The sequence below is a fragment of the Hydra viridissima genome, unplaced genomic scaffold, assembly GCF_058129835.1.
Source record: "Hydra viridissima isolate aposymbiotic clone 2 unplaced genomic scaffold, HvirCarnegie_v1 scaffold_2, whole genome shotgun sequence".
Classification (NCBI taxonomy): Eukaryota; Metazoa; Cnidaria; class Hydrozoa; order Anthoathecata; family Hydridae; genus Hydra; species Hydra viridissima.
In genome coordinates this window covers 11,435,109-11,441,958 of record NW_028324301.1, presented here as the reverse complement: position 1 = coordinate 11,441,958, position 6,850 = coordinate 11,435,109, and the positions used below count along the sequence as shown (strand labels likewise).

The window sequence follows — 6,850 nt, the reverse complement described above, 5'->3', positions numbered from 1 at the left end:
TAAAATAACTTTACATACTTTTCTTTAGATTACTTTTAAGCCGCAGTCGTCAGAACATTTGTGAGAACATTTTGATTTACGAATTATATTAAAAATTTGCTATTGCTAAGGATTCTAGTTATATATTATAAAAAAGAAAAAATGAATTAGAAGTAGATGTTTTAGGAATCTATAAATACTTCTAATGAGTCATTCTAAACTCAAAATAGAATTTGAGCTAATTTTTTATCTGCAATTTTTTTTCTCAATTTTTTTTTTTAACGTTCATTTTGATATTTTGATAGACAATTGTTTTGCAAAAGAGATATTTTGATAGACAATTGTTTTTCAAAAGAGATATTGGCAAGGTGAGGAGAACTTATTTCATTGAAACATAAATTTTTAATTAAATTAAAAATCTCAAAAATAATTTTAACATTTTAAAAATTATTTATGTCTAATTTTTGCTTTTATCTAAATGCCTACAAATAAACTTTTGTTTGTTGTAGGTGATTGTGATAATAGATCGAGAAGAGCAACTTAACAAAAATTAAAGAAGTTCATGAGGGTCTAGGGAATTCATAGAAAGCTGTTGCATTAGCCAGCCACATTGGCATTAGTGCTGTTAGAAAGCAAATATCTAAATATAATATGCAATAAAAAAGATAATCATTTTAATGTTGTACTATGACTAAAAACATTAAATTGAGAAAAATTTATACTGAGCTAAAATGTTGTTGGTTCCACTTGTTTTCATGTTGTTTTACAAGTATATGCAGTCCTGTTGTAAGTATATCTGAACCTATTCGTCAGATATATACCTCAATTATTTATGGATGGTCTTCAGTTATTAGTAAACTTATTTGATATGTTTTCCTAAAGGTAAGCTTACTAATGCTATGAATAAGCGAAAATGCATAACTTTACATAAAAAAGTGAATGTAAATCTAGCCTGGAAAGTAACCAATCATTTAATGTATGCATTAAACACCCTGTAAAAATGACAATTAATACCAACTTCATGTCCCCTGCAAACCCCTTTAGGGATAAATAGAATATGGGTACAAGTTTCACCACAAGAAATTTCAAAATCAAAAATGACCGTCCGTGCGAGATATTCACATTCAAAGTTTTTGGTAGATGTTGTCAAGACTTAACTTATTTTTTTGTTTTTTTTTTCTATATTGAGAAGCTATTTATTGCTGCTAATAGAAACAGCAACTATTCTCAACATTGGCACCACAATCATGTACTTGGCAGAGTGGATATAATAGGGTGTAAGTTTTAACAATATCATGTATTTTAAGGCAAAACATGAAACAGACAAGTAAAGGTAACAAAAGGATATTTAAAAATCGTCTCCTTTTTTGTTAATTGCATTACAAAGTCTTTCTCTCACGTATTTTTGGTTTTATATTTTGTTGTCTGGCAGATTACAATTTTTTTTCACAACTCTTGTTTCCAGGAAAAGATATGTCATCATTTTCCAGGAAAGGGTATTCTTTCTCTTTTAAATACTTCTTCATAGGTTAACTTTCGTTCGTGCATTTTTGGTTCTCTAATTTCAAAATTTCAAAGCTAAAATGCCAAACAATAGCTAAACTCATGGGGACTGCAAAGAGACGGTGTTTTTTGTGCCTTTAGAAAGCGGACAGACAACTTACTGCATTCGTAATGGGAAGAGTGTATTTAGTTGTAAACAAAGACATTGGCATCAGCGATCTAATCTAAGGGTACCTACAGGTGTCTGTCGTGGTTGCAGAAAAAAAGTTGAAAAACTTGACAATGGTGCTAGTGCAGAGTATCCTACATTGTTTAATTTTGATTCCCTCTTAGTAAGACCTTTTACAAGGACCACAGCTTAAAACAGATAACCTTGTTCAGGTGCAGTTGAATACTGGTCTTTCTAACACAAAAATGAGTTGGTATCAACATTAAATCTTTAACAGGCAAAGTCGTTGAGCCCAGTTTTGAAAAAAGTATTGCAGCTGTTGGTCGAGTTTTACAAGATTTTTTTACCACTTCACAAATCACTGATAGGACTGGCAAAAAATAGACAAAGAATGTTTGTCACTACAAAAGTCCTTAGCAACTTGCACAAAAGTGTGAAAGCAAGAGATTTGCAGACCAACTACTTTCTAAAGATTGGAATGGATGGTGGTGGATCATATCATAAAGTCACTCTAGGAGTCATCCCATGAGTGACTTATCCAACTCAAAAAAGCTTCAGGGCTCTCACTCATCAAGCCTCTAAAGATACTGAACTGAGAAGACATCTGCTGGCGGCAGTAGCTGAAGAGGTTCCAGGAACTTATGAAAATATCATAAAAGTCTTCGGTCTTCTTCATGTTGACAAGGTACCTTTTATTGTTTCTTGTGGCCTGAAGATTATCAACATCATCTGTGGAATCCAGCCACAATCTAGTGGACATCTTTGCTGGTATTGTCAAATTGCATCAACAGATTTTGCCAATGTTGGTACTCTCCGAACAATAGGCTCCATCAAGGAGTGCTTAAAAGCTTTTGAATTAACAGGATGCAATATGAAATATTGCGTCATGTTAATTCAAACTTGTCCGAAAGTTCAAAATTGCTGTTCACACACCAATCATTCCAGGACATGAATCATCATTGATTCTTGATCTGGTTCCACCCATGGAACTGCATCTCATGTTAGGAGTTATAAACCACATGTTCAAGAGATTGCTTCAAGTGTGGATAGGTGCTAAACAGTGGCCTTCAAAGCTGCACATTACCATGCAACCATACCATGGTGGTCAGTTAAATGTAAATGAATGCAAGAAGCATTTGAAAAATTTTGCTCAGTTGGAGTCTCTTGCACCAATAGACAAAGCTCAAGAAGTAGCAAAGTTCACTGTCGCATTTTAAACACTTCATGCTGTTGCATCAGCCTGTTTTGGAAACCATTTGGAAGCCAACTACAGTCAGAAGATTGAGACATTCAAATCTTTGTACCTGAAACTTCCAATAACTGTGACACCAAAAGTTCATGGTCTTTGCCACCATGTTCCTCAGTTCATTTCTAGAAATAACTTTTCTCTTTAGTGAACAAACAGCCGAGGCAATGCATTCCAACTTTTTTAATTATTGGCAGCGATTCAAAAGGGACCAAACTAATCCTGATTACAATCTTCAACTTTTGGAATGTGTTGTGGACTTAAACGGTAAACTTATGTGATTTTTTGTGGAATGACAGAAACTGTAGCATCAGAATTTGTTCTTTATACATGCTGAAATGAATTGACCAGAATAAAATTCCCTTCGTTACCTTTAATTGTCTGTTTTACATTTTGCCTTAAAATACATGATATTGTTAAAACTTACACCCTAGTATATCCACTCTGCCAAGTACATGATTGTGGTGCCAATGTTGAGAATAGCTTCTCAATATAGAAAAAAAAAAAAAAAAAAAGTTAAGTTTTGACAACATCTATTTGGCGAAAATGAGATTTATGGACCGAAAACTTTGAATGTGAATATCTCGCTCGGACGGTCAATTTTTGATTTTGAAATTTCTTGTGGTGAACCTTGTACCCATAACTATTTACCCCTAAAGGGGTTTCCAGGGGACATGAAGTTGGTATTAATTGTCAATTTTACAGGGTGTTTATGGCGATGAAGTGGGGAATAAGACTTATTTATCGAGCTGTTGAAAAACCATCTAGAAATGGAGTTGTTGAAAGAGTTCATCGGACGGTAAAAAGAACAAATGCGAGAGCAAAATGTGGTATACCCATGTCTGTATTCTTAATCAACAGCGTTCCATCAAAACACAGCACAACTTTTGAAATCTTTTGCCAAAAGTACAAACGCATACATACATACATACATACATACATACATACATACATACATACATACATACATACATACATACATACATACATACATACATACATACATACATACATACATACATACATACATACATACATACATACATACATACATACATACATACATACATACATACATACATACATACATACATACATACATACATACATACATACATACATACATACATACATACATACATACATACATACATACATACATACATACATACATACATACATACATACATACATACATACATACATACATACATACATACATACATACATACATACATACATACATACATACATACATACATACATACATACATACATACATACATACATACATACATACATTTGTGTTGATTCAACTTTATCGATTCCTGGAATCGATAAAGTTGAATCAACACAAAAACCCCTGACTAAGTTTCAAGAATGGAAAGTTGGCGATAAAGTGTGGGTGAAGCCCAAGCATATGACGCCGTGTACACAGCGATGGTTAAAAGGAAGTATAGTGGCACTGCGTAATGGTTTGACGGCTGAAGTTGAAGTTAATGGGCATGCGTTGCCACGACACTTTTTTCATCTGCAGCATCGTTGTGGGGACAAGAGAGGAGACATAACAACTGATGACGATTAGGATCTGAAGCTAATTAAACCTCCCGAAACGAACTTAGAACGCGTTGTAATCGAAGATCCAAGTTCTCAATTAAATCCCCTGGACGATGGTGAAGTTGACAATAGTGCGGACCACGCTGGTCAAAACTATCCAACAAATTGTGAAATAGACACACCCTGTTCGATTCACTCGCTATGGGAGAAGAGTGCTTCCTAACCGAAAGTATCACGATTATGTATGAGCTCTTGATGAGCTGGCGGACATGTTGTGATTTTAATATTGCGAGGAAGCTAAACCTAACTAACCAAGATGCTATTCATAACAATCAAAACACCCAAAATCAACCATTAATATTTTACACGCTATCTAACGAAAATGAAAAGACGCCAACGCCCAAAAACAAAGCAACAAATATAAAAACGAGAAACCCGAAGAGAAAAGGGGGGCAAGAGAATTGGCAAGCGAAAGGGAAGAAGTGGAGAGAAGAGGAGAAATAACCTAAGAGATAGGTTACGAAAAGGCTTTGAGAAAGTTAAGAAAATTGTTTAAAAAAGGGAAGACAAGTTATAGACATAAAGGATATATGGGTGGGCATTTAGGGTAGGGAAATTTATAGTTGGTTACATGATAAACGATAAAAGAAGGAACAGAAGAATTAGTAAGAAACAGTTTTTTTTATATAGTTTAAAGTGGAGAATATATTATTTGTTAATAACGAAAAAAGATTTGTTATTCATAAAGAAAAGTAAGCGCCCCTTATAACACAAGTCAGAGTGCTACCATTACACAGAACCAAAGAGGCATCCCTACATCTATACACTCTATCCTCCGTAAATACAAATCATTAAACCCCATTCCTCGTAAAGAAACCCCGACTCACAATATTTACACGATAAATAATAAATTTACTCAAAAAAGACCCGCCTCACAATATGCGTCAATGTGCCAATAATTAGCTTTGGTAATTATTGACAAGATTCACACGCTGCATAATTTTATTATTATAACGGTTTTTATAACGATTATTAATTATTGACAAGAGTCACAAGCTGTATGTTTAAATGCTATATATAGCGAACAATTTTTTTTGTGAAGGCGTCGAGGTTGTTGACAAATAATAATATATTAGAAACAAAAAATGGCTTTTAAATGCGTTCAACAACAACTACATAATGCATGTGGTTAAGTTTGATGGTTATTCACAAGAACTATCCAAAAAGTTTTATTATTTTTAGATGAAAATCCATTACAAAAATTTGAATCTTATTTACAGGGTCTGTGGATATTTGGTTGGAAAAAAAAAAGTATCCTATTGGAATAAACCAAAAAAATAACATTGAAATATGTATTCCATGTCATGTTGTCAGATTTAGAATGTACACTCATCTAAAACTTTTCAAAACGTTATGATACTATAAAGAATGTGACCAAAAGAATGAAATCAACAACTCTTCTGTTAAATATGAAATGGAAAACTCATTGTGATGAATGCTATTGTTGTCAGCAGATAGAAAAATTCAGTAAAAGTTTAAATGTTACTAAATCACTAAAACAAAAAAAAAAAGCTTATTGGTTGCCCTGGCATTGGTAAAAAAGTGTGGTCATCTTCTATGATTGCTACCATTAAAAAAAGCATTGTGACAGCACATCACTTGGAAGTAGATATTGAAGAACTAAAAAAAGAAATTAATCCTCATTTACAGCTTTACCAGTGTAATTTTTGTGGTAAAATACCAAAACAACCAGCAACTCTAAAAAAATGTGAACATTTATTTTGTTTTTTCTGTCTTGTGGAAAATATAAAGGTTAACCAACTCAATGAAACATTATGTCCAAAATATAAACAGCTGATTTTGCCTGAAGATTTGATTTCCAGTATTAAAACAAATTCTCTTTTAATTATTTTGGCTGTTGCATTTATATGTAAAAAAATGTTTAATTCAATCAAAGAATAGGATTTATATATTAATCATAAGTGCATCTGCCTTGATAAATCAATAATAGCACAATCAGCCCCTTCATTATCATCATCATCATCATCATCATCATCATCATCATCATCATCATCATCATCATCATCATCATCATCATCATCATCATCATCATCATCATCATCATCATCATCATCATCATCATCATCATCATCATCATCATCATCATCATCAATTATTCAACAACATTTCTAATTTTAACTAAGGCTTTTAATAAGCATTTATTGTCAATAAAACAGCTGTATTATCTAATTAGATGTAGTTATATTCTCAATAACTGTCTCTACATTACCAAACTAGAAACCAAGATTGCTGTGGCAAAGGCGTAACTATGATGAGGGAAACACACACATAGCCTTGTCAAAACCAATTCATGAAAAAAAAAAAGTTTTTTGTCG

At 32.9% G+C, this 6,850-nt stretch overlaps 1 pseudogene; it reads left to right on the top strand.

Moving 5' to 3' along the window:
* The first annotated feature begins 5,860 nt into the window (after positions 1-5,860).
* On the top strand, positions 5,861-6,647 carry LOC149891908 (uncharacterized; annotated as a pseudogene).
* Positions 6,648-6,850: the final 203 nt, after the last annotated feature.